Source organism: Capsicum annuum, chromosome 4 (genome assembly GCF_002878395.1).
Source record: "Capsicum annuum cultivar UCD-10X-F1 chromosome 4, UCD10Xv1.1, whole genome shotgun sequence".
In the NCBI taxonomy this organism is placed as follows: domain Eukaryota; kingdom Viridiplantae; phylum Streptophyta; class Magnoliopsida; order Solanales; family Solanaceae; genus Capsicum; species Capsicum annuum.
Genome location: NC_061114.1, coordinates 206175932 through 206193655, shown reverse-complemented (window position 1 = coordinate 206193655; position 17724 = coordinate 206175932).

The window sequence follows — 17724 nt, the reverse complement described above, 5'->3', positions numbered from 1 at the left end:
AGCCTTTGATCAAAGAAAATCTCCACAAAAAAAAGTCTAGAGTCAAGAAAACAAAAAAATAGGTGTTTCACATTTAGTACTTGGACAATATTTTAAATCTTAGAACTACGTGTTTTTGTTCTTTTTTTTGTTGGTCTTAGGTTCTATATTTTTGTTCCTTAGCACCTAGGGATTCTAGATCTATGTTTGGAACAAGATTAGGTTGTTTTTGAGCTAGATCCACCATTGTTGTCACTTGTTTGAAGCTTTTGTGGTGGGATCTCGTGGTGCATACCTTGTTTGTGGAATTTTTGAGGATGATTTATTGTTGTTTGTGCTTGTCTTGGCAAATAGAACGTAGATATAACAGAACATATGAATTTGGGGTTTATTTGACTAGTGGTCAAACCCTGGTCAACTCTTGAATATTCATCTTAATCATCCACCATCTTCAAATTTTATTGAAGAAAAATATTCACGTGGCATGTTTGATCCAAAAAGGTTGAAGAAACAAAGTGTACTAAGTGTTTATACAAGAATATTCCCTAGTATATTCTAAGTCTTCCAAAAAGGAAGAGGAGGCAAGGGAATAAGCAAGTACAATTGAAAGTACACTTGAGGAGACCAATCCTTTTTTAATTCATTTGAAGCTCCAAAAAAGGCTTCAAAGCTTAATTTTTCCCTCTAAAACAGTAATTCTTCTTCCCTAAAGGAGTATTTCGCTGAAAACAAGAATTTTGAAGTTGAAATATTTTTGAAAAGTGATGCACAATTACTAGCTGTTATGTCATCACTTATATAAATGACCAAATTGAGTTCTTAACTAGATTTATAAGTTTCTAGTTATTTTTGAGTTGATTATACCGCTAATTAGAAAACTAGAAACTTCCCACTAGGTTGATAATTAGTCTTCAGTCCTTTTTTTTGTGTCTTCGATTTTTGTATGCTTTTCTCATTTTTAAGTTATAGTAATTTGTAGGTTCAAGTCCATGCATCATTTTTATTTGAGTCAAATCAAACAAAAATTGATTTCGGGCCAAAGTAAATTCACCACTCTTTCACTTGCCAAGTACATGCAAAGATTTAAACACTTGTGAGACAAAGTGTGAGGTAAGAACCAGTGTGAAAGTGGTGAGGCTCTTTTTGGACTAACTTGTTTGTTCGTTTTGTAGGTATTTCCTTTTCTGTTTTTGCTTGTTATTTATGTACTTAAATCATAGAAACTGAGTGTTCAAGTGCTCAAAAATTTGGTAATAATGTTAGTGGGATCATGATGGCTAGGCTTGTAGCCATATCTCAAGATATTGCTAGGTTGCACACGGGTTTGGGTTCAATTAAGCATAATTTAGGTACAATGAAAGGGGATTTGGGTTCAATAAAAGGTTGTGTGGGATCAATAAAGGGTGACGTGATTAGAATGAAAGAGGGAGTTGATAGACTATGCCCATCACAGCCACAACAAAACAAAAATCAAAGTCCATCAACCTGAGAGCCAAGTAGACTTATATATACCCAATTGAGCCAAGTCCAACGAGAAGGAATTGGTACTCAAATACTACCTCAAAATCTGAAGTACCAAGTTCCAGACTCACTTAACCAAAGGCCATAACCTTTACAAGTCCAAACACCTCAAGTCCAAATATCCTACACTTCACAAAATCTAATGCCCCCTCTCCACAAGTTAGAATCCAAAGAGAATGAGGCCAAGACTCAGTATAGAGAGAAGCTTGATGTTGAGATACAAGAAGAGTGTGAAGAAAAGAGAGTAAGGTAAAGGGAAACCATGGGTAGTGAAATTGGATGGGGAAAGAAAAGCTTGATTGTGGATCTTACTCACAAAGAATCCTTTTTACTAACTAACCTAAATGTTAGCACTTTTCCTAGCATTGATTCTTCTTATGTGCAGGTACATTATTATAAATTTCCAAAGAAGAATCAAAAGGAAATCTCTCCCAAACATTTTTGTGTTCCCATTGCACCCTTGGCTTAGAATTCAAAGCAAGTGGGCTACCCTTGTACAAACCAAGGTGAAATCGGTACACTTTACACTCCCTTAAGTCTAAAATGTTTTGATATTGCTATTAGCTGAAAAGGTGATGTGATTTCCGATTTACCTACCATGGAAAAGCATGAATCTTTCTTTGGTAGTACTGTTGTTTTTTGTAATACTCAATCTGCTTTTAAGGGTTGTTGATTACTTGATTATGTGAGTGATGAGATTAAAGATCCTTAAGTTTCTGTACATTCTTTTAATGTTGATCAGGATATGTAATATGACCCTTTAAGCTTATGAGATGAAAGTCATGCCATTTGCCTTATTCATGATGATTGTGTGTTTGGAAAACCAGTAAATAAAGGTGTGTTTGTTCATAGGAGAAAAGTTTTAGGCAACAACTTTTTGGTCTTGAATGATTGCTTTCTCTTAAGGGTAATTATCTGGATTGATTATGAGTATGATATCCTAGTAAAGGGATGGGTTAGTCTCGGGTTATACCCTTGGCTACATTATCCATTTGGTCCCGGAACAATAGTTGGGTGTAGAAGAGATTTCCTTGGCTTGTGCTTATTTTCCTTTGATGTTTACCTTAGTTCTATCCTTTGTCATACTTATACTAAATATTTTATGAACCAAAAAAGGGATTTTTAGTTGTGTTTCAAATTTGTACTCCCTTGGTGTGATAGACTAGTGAAAGGAATAGCCCATATCGATTTAGACACTAGTCTACTACTTTTATTTGATCCCAGTGTACTTGTGGGATATGGGAGGTGTATTTTAGGTTCATGATCATTATATTTTGATGTTGATTCCATTCACTTCCTTTGTACCTTTATGCCAAGCTTTTCATGTCAAATATCAAGGATACGTGGATGTATGTTAAATGTGAACCCACTTGGAGTAATGATATAATTATGGTACTAATGCTAACCCTCCTACCAAGAGGATTTAATGCTTATTTTTCTTCTCTCTTTTGTTTTCCAAGATATGAATTTGAGGACAAATTTCTTTCAAGATACTAAGGATGATACAAGCATGAAGAGAACAAAGAGTATTAGGTCAAAGGTTAAAGTTTCGGATGGAGCCTTTCAAATCCTTGGCCAAGTAAGGAAAGAAAGAAGAGTTCCAACATCTCATAGTCTCCCTTCATTAAGGAGAAAATGGACCTTATACACTACATTGCCTACACTATATAGGAGCCTTCAACTAAGGGCATGGAGGTTTTTTGATCTCTCTTTTTTACACTCCAAAGGAGCACTCTTCATTAAGGGTATTTTAGTCATTATCTTGTAATAGTATAAATAGACATGTTAGCTTTTATTTTCATTAGCTTTGGATAAATTGATTGGGTGAAACTCAAATTGTATTTTCTTTCCTTAGTGTAGTGCTTGGAAAAGCCATTGTCATACAGGTCTTGGACAAGATATTGAAACTAGGGGTAGCTTGAGTGTGGATTCTCTTGAGTTAACATTTTGACAAAAAATGTGGGTGCTTGAGGAGATGATCCTTTTCTGTCCACCTAAGAGTGTGGTGTTATCCTCCATTAGTGTTGTGTGTCTTTGTGTTTAATACATACCTTGGTACTATTCATTGGTGTAGTTGTATGTCTTACTATCTATCATTTGCATTTATGCACTTTTCTTTTCTTTTGTATTGAATCCACGTGTTCTCTTCTTCATGTACTCTTCTCCTAGTTGTTGATTTTTTATTCCTTAGTGTGTTCTCATATTTTTGTTCAATTTTTAAGTTAAATCTTGTATATTGCTGCTAGATTGAGGTGGTGCATATTGTCTTAAGGATGGTCCCCAGGGTTCTAGAGGTGGTTTATTAGGAAAGATGATAGGTTGTTGGAAAGGAACCCTGTTAAGTAGTAGACTTCATTATTTTTATTTACTACTAGGTATACTAGAGGATAAGACTATTGATATTATGATCACTCATATAATTTTTGTATGCCAACAGTCAGTTCCTGCTTTGTTTGATCCCGGTTCAATATTTTCAGATGTTTCTACTTAATATCCATCATGGTTGGGTTTATGTTTGGGTTCATTATCTGTGCTATTACGTGTAACTATCCCCATGGGTGATTCTTTAGTAATGGATGGAGTATATATATTATCTCTAGTGATTGTTTGTGTTTGATACTCAGATTGATCATATTATGCTAGATATGGTAAATTTTAATGTCATTATACTAGTTATCTCCTTAATGTGCAATCTTAGATTGGATTGTTAAGACCATTACCTTAGCTATACCTAGTGTACCGCTGATTATATTGAAACGTTCTTGTAGTTTCTCACCGATGTAGATTCTTTCTTACAAGAGGATAGGAGACGGATATCGATGAGTTTTCAATCATTTATTTCTTATATTTAGGATGTTAATGTTGAGAATTCATCGTTTAACTCCATTCCTATGGTCTGTGTTTTTCCTGATTTTTCTTATGGGCCTACCTGACATTTCTTCAGTGTATGATATAGAATTTATTATTGGCCTTCATCTTGGTACCCAACCTATTTCTATGGCTCCTTATGGTATGACTCCGGCTAAGTTAAAAGTGCTAAAAAGTCAACTTCAGGATTGTTTTGGTATGGGTTTTATAAGTTCGAATGTATCTCCTTATGGTGCTCCATTCCTATTTGTAATGAAGAAATATGGCTCTATACATATGTGCATCAACTACTAGAAATTGAATAAGGTGACAGTGAAGAATTATTTTCACATAACTGGTATCAATGATTTGTTTGACCAGATTTAGGGTGTAGCAATGTTTTACAAGATAGATCTGAGGTCTGGTGACCATCATTGAGAGTTAGGGTTAAGGATATCCCTAAGACAACCAACAGGAATCATTACCATTGTGAGCTTCTGGTGATGTCTTTTGGATTAACTAATTCCCCAATAACTTTATGGATCCGATCAATCTTGTATTCAAGCCATATTTGGAATCCTTCATTATGACATTCATTGGTGACATTTTTTTAATATTTGATGTGTATGAAGGAGAACGAGAAGTATTTGACGACTATTCTACGTACTTTAAGAAACAATCAACTTTTTGCCAAGTTCTCAAAGTGTGAGTTCTAGCTTAAGTCTATATCTTTCTTGGGGAACGTAGTGTCCAAGGAACGTATTATGGTCGACATCATTGACGTTACTCATAGTTGGGCCAAGCCCATGTTTCCTACAAAGGTTTGTAGTTTTTCTAGGGTAGAAGGTTGCTGTAGGTAATTTGTTAAGGATTTTTATTCTATTATAGACCCTAGGAATAGATTGACGAAGAATGAGGTTCAATTTCACTGGTCTGTGATTTATGTGGTGAGATTTCTAAATCTCAAGGATTTGCTTAATTCAGACCCTATTTCGACTCTTCTAATTGAAGGTGAGTCTTTTCCTATCTATTATTATGCATCAGGTGTTGGTTAGGGTTTCTAATGCATTGAGGTCATGTTATTACAAATGTGTCGAGGCAACTGAAGGTTGATAAGCACAAATACCCGACTCATGACTTTGAGTTAGTAGTGATACTGTTTGCACTTAATATTTAGAGACATTATTTGTTTGGGGTTCGCTATGAGATCCTTACTTATCATTGCATTATAAACTATATTATGACCTAGACAGAGGTTAATTTGAGGAAGCAAAGACTAAATAAGTTGTTGAAGGATTATGATATCTCTATTCTCTACCATCCATGCATGGCGAATTTTGTAGCGTACTCCTTAAGTTGGAAGTCATTGAGTATGGGTCGTTTAGCCCTTAGTTTTGTTTCTTAGGGGATGTGGGCTTTGATATCTAGTCATTATCTGACTTGATGGTTTTTTTAGGATATTTCTAATCCCCGAAGGATTATTGCTAGTGTTGGGGCTAGATCCACATTGTTAGAGCAGATTCAGGGTCATTAGTTTGAGGATAACATGCTTTGTAGCATTTAAGGGTACTTATTGAGGTATGAGTCAAGTACAGTTACTATATATTCTGAGAGAGTTTTCAGGTTTGACAATTATATTTGTGTTCCATTAGTTGAAGATTTTATTTATTTTATTCTTTGTGAGGCATATAGCTTAAGATACGCTAATAACCCTAGGACAACTAAGACGTATAAATATTTTTGAGTTAACATTACTGGTGGAGTGAAACATAGAGTGATATATCAGGGTTTATAGCCCGATGTCTTTGTTGTGGATGGTAAAGGATAAACACTAAAGGCCATGTGGATTGCTACAGTAGCTAACCATTCCTGAGTAGAATTGGGAGCCAGTTAGTGTGGATTTCATAGGTGGATTTCCTCATACTTCCCATGATTTTGATAACATTTGTTTCATTGTGGATTTACTAACCATGTTTCCATATTTTATCCTTATTTGACTCTTTTATAGTGCAGAGAGGTCAGCCTATGTCTATATTCAAGATGTGGTTTTCATACATGAGTTACCTGTGTTTAGTATTTCAAATCAAGGCTCTCAGTTCACTTCCACCTTCTGGAGTACATTTGATAAGGAGTTGGGTACTTAGTTGACCAAAGCACGACATTTCACTCCAGAGTGAGGGGCAGTCGGAGCAGACAATACATGACTTAGAGGACATGCTCCGTGCTTGTGTGTTGGATTTTAGGGAATAGTAGGACCAAGTTCTATAGTTTGTGAAGTATGCTTATAGTGAAAACTTTCATTCACGTATTCAGATGGTCCCATTTGAGGCATTGTATGGTAGGTGATGTTGATATCCTATGGATGGTCCTAGACTTATTAGTCTAGGACTCTAGCCCAATTTACTTCAAAAGTCACTAGACAAAGTTTAAGAAATTCAGGAAAAGCTATAAGCAACTCAAAATAGAAAGAGGAATTATACTAACCGCAGACATCGCCCACTAATTCTTAGAGTTAGTGATAAGGTATTTCTACAAGTATCTCTCATAAAGGGCGTGATGATTTTCGGCAGGAGTGAAAAGCTTAGCCCGAAGTGTATTGGACCCTTTGAGATGCAGATAGTTGGGGAGGTAGCATATGTGTAATCATTACCTCCTTCCACTTCAGCCATCCATTTGGCATTTCATGTGTCTATATTGGGACAATACATTCCAAATAGGTGGATTTCCTCACACTTCCCATGATTTTGATAACATTTGTTTCACTGGAGGAGGATACCGAGGAGATCAGGTGTGAGATACTGTCCTAGTATCCCTACTTGTTTGAACCCTCAATTATTTTATTATCCTTTACATTTACAGATGAAAATCCTATTAGTAGTGGATGTTTTATTGATCCTCATGTCCATTTCCCTCATTTTCCTGTATTCTCGGCATTTACACCTATTCTATAACTGCCCCAATTTAATTATGACTTGTTGGGAATTGTAGTTCAGTTTTTTCAGGACTTGAATTACGAATCATGATTGCATCTACTAAATCCTGCTAGTAGGTAAGCCAAACCATAATGCAATGGGTTAGTTCATATCCCTATTCTTGCAAGGAGCCATACGATAGGGTGCCATATATTTAGGTCGAGCACCAGAGAGATCAATAGAAAACTCAATCTCAAGGACAACGGGAATACCAGGTAGGTCGGTAGGGAACACATCAAGAAACTCAGAAACAACAGGAATAGAGTCTATCAACGGACTGTTCACACTAGTATCAATAATATAAGAGAGATAAGACTCACAACCCCTAGAAATATGTCTCCTTGGATGAGCATAAGAAATTATCGCCATTAGTTGGAGGCTAATCACTCCCTTCCACATGACTAGAGGTACACCAGGTATGGATAAGGTAACAGCGTTGGCAAAGAATCCAAGACCGTATAATAGTGGAATAACCAATCAATGCCCAGTATCATACCAAAATCCACTATATATAGAATAATAAGGTCAACATAAGTATCCATATCCCTAACAATCACAACACATGATCTGAAAACTTAATCCACTACATAAGAATCACCCACGGGAGTACATATGTATAATCGTGTTGATAATATGTCAAACACAACTCAAATCATTGTGTATAATAAAAATTTATATAAGAAATAGTGGATCCGATATCAGATAAAGAAAGGGCCGACTAGAGACACATGAAAATTATTCTTGTAACTATAGCATCCGAAATCTCAAACCTCGGGCCTAGTTAGTACTACATACAACTAACCACGCCCACCACCTGGCTGGGTACCAGACCAATTCTTATCTTTCCTACCTTAGAACATCCTCGAATACCATGAAAACCACCTCTGCAACCATGAGAATCACCTCTATTTGATGGATAAAATTCTATAATAGGGAAAATACCCTGAGCTGAAATAATAATTGTGCCACATCTAGGGTAATCCCTCGAATATTGACAAAAAAGTCCATAAGTAAAATAGGAAACATGATGTAAATAAGAACCAACAGATCTGGCTTACCCATAGTAACCGCACAACTAGAATAACTAGACTAGAACCCCTCAATGACTTACCACTACCCTTACCCGGGTGATCACTAGCACTAGATAACCTCCATCAGTAATCTGAACTATAGCATGAATAAGTAAACTAGACTAACTCTGAGAGTGATAGGATTGACGTGGATGATACCTACTCTGAGAACTACCATTTTTGGGTTTGGAAAGACGATGATTCCCACTAAATCTTCCCAGAAACCTAGGCATATTTTCACGACCCTTATGGTGCATCTCTTTCTCACTCGAGCGTGACCTGACACTTCACCAAAAGGCCTACCTGCATGAACTAAACTCTCAGTAGAATTATGAATGGGAAGTCTCAAGCCTCTAACAAAGCTCTCATACTCAGTACAAGAATAAAAGTCGCATGCCTAGTCAAGTCATGAAAATTATCTTCATACTCTACAACTATTATGCAGTCCTATTCCAATCTATAGAACTGATCCCTTAAATGAACACTAAGGATACAAGGCATGTACTTATCCAAGAATATCTCAGAGATCTGAGCCCAAGTCAGTGGAGAAAATCTAGTTGGTATAGAATCTATATAACTTTTGCAACAATGTCAAGCAGCTAAATCAAACTGAAATTTTGTGTAATCGATACCACGAGTATTATAAGTCCCAAATTATAGAGTCTATCCTCATAAGTAATTAGAAACTCAAACTCATCCTCGCCTGTAGCACCTGAAAACCTTTGCGGTGCCAATCTAAAAAATATTCGACACATCTTCTATACCTCAAAAAATATAGCTGCTTGAGAAACCACTGGCTTATTAACTACCGGTGCAGGAGGAACCTCAACTCTGGGAGTTGTAGCTATAGGTTGCACCCCTGCCTTAGTACCACTTAGATCTGCAGACTATGAATCATCATATGACACACCAATAGCAAAACCAAAAGTTGATCAAATGTAACATTGAGTACTCAGGAAGAAATAAAATATTGGTGGAGCCTGGGCAGTTGCCTAGCCCGCCACTGGCTGGGAAGGAATAATCTCTAGCTCAGAAGTAGGAATAGGACCTCGGGAAGGCTGCCTATCCTGGACCCAAGCTAGAGATAAATCACGTAGATGTCCATGACCTCTAGGTATAGAATAAATAGTATTAGGATCCCTACAATCAATCTCTGGGCCTTTTTATCATGTAGCAATAGCACGTATCCTATCCATCAATGAGAGAGTAAAGCCAAGGAAATACTTCTACAAACCAACTCAGACTCTTAACACGATACAAGTGAATGAAGTGACTAACTCTTAAGAATCTCCCATAACCTCCAAAATATTGGAAATAAACGTCATCATTCTTATCTGCCAGACTCTATTAGACACTTTCTCTTCTACCAACAATAGCCATGAAACCCAGGCTTTGGTATTAATTTGTCATGAATTGATGTGCATGTCATTATTTGTAACGCTACAAAAATGGGTCGCGAAGTGTCACACGGTGCATAAGGCTATAAGTAACCTCAAGCTAACCCTTTGAGCCACATACACATCATTCATCAATTATCAACAAGATTACAATAAATGGACCTCAAAATATTCTCCATGATATCATGATTAAAAACAAAATAGATGCGCAAAGGTAACAAAATATGACTTATCATGACTACTCCAAACATCTATTCTAGTCTGACAAGCCTCTAAAGTCAACAACATCATAGAACCATTGGGACATGCCCCAACTGACTTCTACTCAGTATCAAAAGTAATCCACTCAATGAAACATAAATTGGAATATCACGTCCTCAGATCATGAGGACTCACCACGACAGAGGATGTAGAATAGCATGCCCGAAAAATCACTGTCAAACCTGGGACTAAGCACCTAAACCTACATTCCAAGAAAATGTAGCCCACATCCGAAGATGTGGGTCAATACCATGGAAATGTACCGAGCATATGGGGGTGTATGCAATTTAAAGATCAATATCATAAGAAATTATAAAAGACATGCATGATATAATGAAAGACTCACATAGCTCAAATAAAATCACCATAATCATAAGAGAGTTAAATTTATATAATAAAACATATGAGTCATCATATAAATTCTACCCTTCAAGAATGATAGCTTTCACAACTATACTTTTAAATGATTTCACTTTTCATCACAAACATAGTGATACACACACAATGGGAGATCTTATAACCGACATAAACCATGTGAGCCACATGGAGTCCAACGTCCAACCCACGTTGGCGATATCCGTCCCATCCTTGCTATTGGAGTAGGACTATAAGTATCAAATCCAAAACTAGTGATCACTATATATAATCAGCCTCAATTTTGGCACCTACGGGGGCACATAGTTCTAGAAAAGTACCAATTACACCTATACCTCTCAGTCGGTGCTAAAGACTACTCTCGAACTTAGCTCAGATCTTTTTAAAGAAAAATCCACAACAACAAAATTCAACAATTCACAACGGGAGCCATCATGCTACCCTTTTTATCATAATTAATAAAAATGTGGATTTCTTTTCTCATTCGAGTTCAAAAATAACTCTTTCAAGACCGAAAAGGTCAAATCATTCTCATCTCAAAAGTGTATCACACATTACTTCATAAAAATAATAATCTCAATCCAGGTTCAAAACCCATAATTAAATGTTTGAGCAAAACACTTCAAGATTCATACTTTATTTAGCAAACATAATAAAATTCATAAAAAATCTGGAAATTTGGCGTTTAAACATGATATTCACATCAAATTCATGGAATTCATCCTCAAAACATTTAAAGTATTATAACTTCTTGAAAAAGGAGATAGAATGTAAGTTATCATCAAAAATTCACAATAAGACATGTAAAAATCATATATCTTTGAAAATAATACAATTTGGGCATAAGAACGGGAGATTATTCTTGTTGAAAGACACCACATACCTCAAATATGAGGTTTAGAGAGACTTTCCAAACAATGAATTGATCCTTGCAAAGGTTTAGAGAGACTTTCCAAACAATGAATTGATCCTTGCAAACTTTTGGGTTTCCCACGTAGACTTCGTGATGAGGGTTTCAAATATGTATAAATATCTAAGTTCCCATGGTTGAATCTCTAGGTACAATGGTTTCTATGTGGAAACCCTTGTATGTGTTCTTGAGGATTTTTGATGTCTACGTGAATATTTTGGAGTATTGGGGGTTGAATCCCGTGTTAAGGAGGATAAGAGAATTTAAAATAACCATTTTTCCATCAATTAAATGGATGGAATCACTAATTTTTGGCCGGGAGTGCTAGGTAGGGCGGCGCCCAGCTTAGAGAAGGGGAGAGACCAGGGTGGCGCCTTGCTCTTAGAGGAAGCAAGAGCTGGGCGACGCCCTACTTAGAGAGGTGGAAAGATCTGGGCGGCGCGACCCCAGTGCCTTTAGCTACTGGAATGGAACCCTAAACATAGCTTTACACTCGTCTAAAAATTCTGAAACTCCTCCACGATGTTCTACGACTTTGCCCCATCACAACGCAACATAAATCTCAAGAAAAAAATGCTTGGAAGGTCATGAAATAATTCAACAAAGTTTAAGGGTCCAAAATAAAACTATGTGTGGAAATGAACCATAAACACATAGCCAAATTTTTAGCTGTTAAGTCTGATTTTTTTCTCACTTCAAAATTTTAAGAAAACAATTTATAAATAACAAAGGTTAACAGTCAATAAAAGATACCAATCCCAAAACTTGATCGAGCCAATATTAGAGCATTTAATAGTATCAATGAAACTCAAAGTCTAGTATAGTCAATACATCTATCTTAAAATAAAAGATTTAAAATAAAGAAAGAGGGAAATAGGTGACTCAAATTCCAAGATCTCACCCTATCTCCGAAAATTAGTCACAACATTAACAACAATCAACAATTACATCTAGTACTCGAATCTATACTAAAAAGGTACAGAAGTGTAGTATGGGTAACAAAAGGATGGGTACTTAGTAGGCATCATCAGCCTACTAAGCTAAATCATGGTATGTCTATGATAAAATGTAATTAAACATAACTTAATTGGGGTACCGAAAACAACCTTAATCATCTCCAACATTGTTGTACATGATAAGTAATTAAACCAAAATAACAATATAAAGGCATAAAGACATGTCAATCACAGGTCGAACATAATAAGTAAATAATGCAAAATAATAATATATCATAAAGAATTAACATATGAAACAACAAACTACAAAATTGGCTCTCATACACTAATTGGTGCAGAAAAGTAAGCAAATCATCACCGCCTCCCATACGACTGTAGAGTACACTCAATAGAAGAATAAATTAATAAACAAACATTATTACTAACTTTCATCTTCATTTAACCATCATCCCATAATTATCATCAATTAATCATATAAGACATCTCAAAATTTAACAAAATTTAACAATATACCCATATTCCATAATGCTACAATCATTTAACTAAATCATTAGTTGATACTCAATAGTTACCAATTTATGTTATAACCATCTCTTATTAACTAATCTCCTTGATTACTTGATGTTGGGTGTATTTATGTATTCTAGCTCTACTATTCTAGCTTACTTAGCCTTATTTTGTGGATGATTCTTATTCTATATGTGTTAATAATGATATAAATGAGCATTTATGTGTCCAAGAATGTGTTTACAATTTTTAATGGTGGATTCACATGATTTTTTATGCAATTTGAGCATTGAGAGATCAGCCAAGAAAACTAGTATAGCTAGCTTGAGCTAGGTGTTTTTCTAGTCTATCGTATTGGGTTCTAAAATGTTTTAATAAGTTAATAAGGTTTTTATTATGTATTTATATGTGAAATTACTTATTTATAATATTCAATCGTCAATTTGATCAAGAAAAGAGTAAAAAGAATAAGTTAAAGCTCAATGTGAATTTAGCCTATGCTTCGCTCGTTTTTCTAGTTCATTATTGAGGATGTTGTATTATTTTGAGCTCTAAATTTTTGTGTTTAATTCTATATGATGCATGTTTAATAGACTATGATGATATATAAACGATTTACAAGCTTCAAATTAAGTGGAAAAAACTCAAAAAGGCTTGGAATGGATCACGGAAGCACAAAATGCAGCTTGATGCCAATTTGGATACCTAAAACGTATTGGGAGAGTGTGGACGTTTAAAAAATAGTATTGGAGAGTGATAAACATAAATGGATTAAAAAGGAACCAAGAATAGTGAACGAATGCAAAGACGACGCATCGAGTTGATGTACGCAATGCGATAATAGACGCGACACGTCACTGGGTTCGCAGACGACCAGAAACTGTTTCCTTGTTCAGCAAGGAATGTGCTATTTCTTCCACTATAAATATGCATTATTCATGTTTTTTTACTAACTTTTGGACATCCTTTGAAGATATTAGAGGCTACACAACTTCATTTTAGTTTTTTTATCATTCTTTTATTTTAGTTTCTTTCATTGTTTGTATCATCAATCCAAGGGATTGGATGATAAATATTTTCATTAAAGGATAAAACTCCTATCTGGGGTTAAGACCACGATCATGATTACTTCGTTTTGAATTAAGTTTGTTGATTTGCTTATCATTATTGGTTGTTTGTTTATTCTTTTTTTAACTATTTTAAGGGTTAGCATCCCTTCGAACACATGAATTGTAAACCTTGTGATCTGGAGAAAGGGAATAGGGATATAGAACATGGGAATAAGAAAAGTATGGTTATTGTTTTCTTATAAAATAAGGAATTTGAATTAGTATCTTGGACAGGGATGTACTTAGATGCCTTACTTGATTCACTCGTTGGATGATAGCTTTAAAGAACTTAAGTGGACTATTACATCTCCGCTCAATGATGTAGTTGTAAGTTTCAACTTAGATAAAGTATTAGAGGTTGGGGAACAATAATCATGCAATTAACCCTACGAATCAACAACCAAGATAAGCGATTTAACAAATCAATTTCAATAACATAGTATGATTTGTCTTAAGCCTTAACCCTGTTCTTCTATCCATAGATTGTCCTAAGTCATTACTTTTTCCACATTAGTTTAGTCACAATTCTTAAACCTCTTTATTTACTTTTTATAAATTATCAAACTAGAATTTGATAAGGGGCGAATGCAAGTCCCTGTGAAATCGATACTTGGGCTTTCTTGAAGCCATTTTACTACTTGATAAGACCACGCACACTTGTGTGTGTACTTGTGAACTGTCATTACTAGACATCATATAGCCTCTAATCATAATTTTACAACTATTCTCCACATGTCCACTAATAATTATGTATTACATAACCATTATTTATCAACTAACACCATTTATCAACTAACATCATTTATCAACTAACATAAATTACCAACTAATCCTTTTTTTATCAACTAATTATTTTAGTCACTTAAAAATATTCACCATTATTCCATATTTATCTCTAATCACAAACTATTCAAATTTATTAACATTTACTATTTAGGGAGTATAAACGACATCATTAATATAAACAATGTACCCAAATTTCGTATAAGTGGACAAAAGCATATTGTTTCCATACATAGGGCATAGTCGAACTTAAATCGGTATACGTATATATTGACACAAAAATATAATCATGCTTCGACCTTGATGGGTATCAAATGCATCATCATAACTATCCTTCAGCCTTGTCAGGTATAAATATCATCATAATCCACCTTTTACTTTATCGAATATCAATATTATTATATTATCGTCTGGCCTTGTCGGGAATCAATACATCATCACAATATCCACTGGCCTTATCGGATATCAAAATCATTATCACAATATCCTTCGGTCTTTTCGGGTATCAATATATCATCATAATATCCTTCGGCCTTGCCAAGTATCAATACCATCATCACAATATTTTCTGGCCTCATCAGGTATCCATATTAACATTATATTATCCTCCACCATTGTCAGGTATCAATATATCATCATAGGAGGTGCCAACTTAAATAGCATGAGTATTCACACAATCAATCATCATTCTTAAGTTTTATTAATATTATAAATTCCCATATAATCAATAAGAACAACTTCTAGCATTATTTAAAATGTAATTTCTAATATCAATAAGAATAAGTTCTAGCATAATTACTAATAAATTTATTAAGCATGCTCATAAGCATGAGAAATATCGTAGTCAATGGCCCAACCGATAGCCTAATCAATGGCTTACATTCATGATTTATACCACTACATCTAGCTCCTTCTGTAAGTGATTAAACATTGGTGTTACCTAGTTGACATCTATAATGTCCATTATTGCCTCTCGAACTGAATAACTCACCCGTTGCTTCAAAATCAGATCTCCCTCAAACTCATTAGGCATTCTCCTGGTAAACATCAATAACAAAATCATGACCTTATTCTCTAGGATATGCAGTAGCTTATCATAGATTAATCAATAATCTAGCTAAATAATCCTTAAGCATTACTCTCAATGTCATCCACACTATAACAATTAAGTACCAAGTTTCTCAATATGGAATTCAACAAACTTTTCTAAGTATTGAACAAGTGTATAAGTTTTCAAGAGAAGTAATTATCAATCTTTACTTAAGGTGAGTCAAAGAGCTTACTTCTAAATCCCTGAAATACATTCTAAGTCAAAGACTACCCTGGAATAGAATAAGGTATCTAAATCCGCTCTTAGATGTATATTAAGTAACAATTAACCCTAAGGTAGAGATTCTACTCAATCACTTTAACTAAGTCTAATGTAAACTAAGGCAACCTTCGTTAGTGTAAGAAAATAAGGCCAAACTCACCCTAAACATGATTAAATAGAGTATTTTGCTTACTTTAAAGGAAACTAAGGAATTCTAATACTAAACATGAGTAATGAAGTCTAATTCACTAAGGTTCAACTTAACAAGCAAAGTATTCCAGTTCTACGGGTTTCAATATAGCCTAAACAATCTAACTATTTCAAGTCTTTCATTTCATCAATTCAACACCTAAACCCATCCTAAATATAATACAATATCATAAGAATAGTATGAGATATCTCAATCTAACAAGTAATAAACCTAGCATACCTCGATGCCAAAGAAATCTTAATGAAATGTTAAATCTTTACTTTTTCTTTTCGAGAAGCCACCTCAAGATGCCAAGCTATTAAAAACATATTATACTAATCAATACAAGAATAGTGATACCCATATTACACATTCTGCTTTGGGTCCAAAAATAACTTCAAAACCCCATGAGGGTTCCACTTACGAAAAACACATTTCCGAAACCAACCCAACATTTATAGAAGCTCAATGAATAATTGCCCTTAAAAAGGGGAAAAAGTATGCAAAATTGGGGCTATAATTGAGACTTAAAGGTTTTTGTATTTTGATCAAATAATCAAGAAAGTTCACCAAGATAAGTGTGAATTCTTATCTTCAATCACATGATAATCACAGAAATAAATGTGAATCTCGATTTACAATCACCCACTAGCTTCAATTTTAAGTTCTCAAACAATTTATAGCTTTTTCTCTTAATATAATGGGTGAAAAATGAGCAGAATCAGGAAAATGGGGTCATTATATGCCATGTTCGAGTACTCAGGTGTCAATATTATGACCTCGGGGTGTGCAACAACATTAACTGCTAACTACAAGATTTGTCACAATCGCATCACCGTGATCACGGCCTAAGAATAGAGATCACAACTACATCAGTTGATAATAGCTACAACAACAATAACAACAACAACAAACCCAGTGTATTCCCACCTAGTGGGGTCTGGGGGGGTAAGATGTACGCAGTCCATACCTCTACCTCTGATGAAGTAGAAAGGCTGTTTCCGATAGACCCCCAGCTCAAGGCACGAGATACCACACAAACACATAGTAAGGCACAGAAGCAGATAACATAAATACGGCACCCATAAGTAATACAAAACAGAGAAAAGCAGAGGAAAGCACACAGATTCGTAGTAAAACATGGAACACGGAATCATAACAGGAATAAAACCCCTACCAAGTAATTCCCCACACTAGCGACCCAATCTGGCCCTAATCCTCTGTCGAAATTCGCGCCCTCCAGACCTTCCTATCTAGGGTCATGTCCTCGGTGAGCTATAACTGTTCCATGTCCCACCTAATCACCTCACCCTAGTACTTCTTCGGCCTACCCCTACCCCGTCTAAAACCATCCAACGCTAGCCTCTCACACCTACGGACCGGGGTATCCATGCCCCTCCTCTTCACGTGTTCGAAACATCTCAATCGTGCTTCCCGCATCTTGCACTCCACTGAAGTCACACCAACCTTCTCCCGAATAGTCTCATTCCGAACTCTATCCCCTCTAGTCAGTCCACACATCCAGTGCAACATCC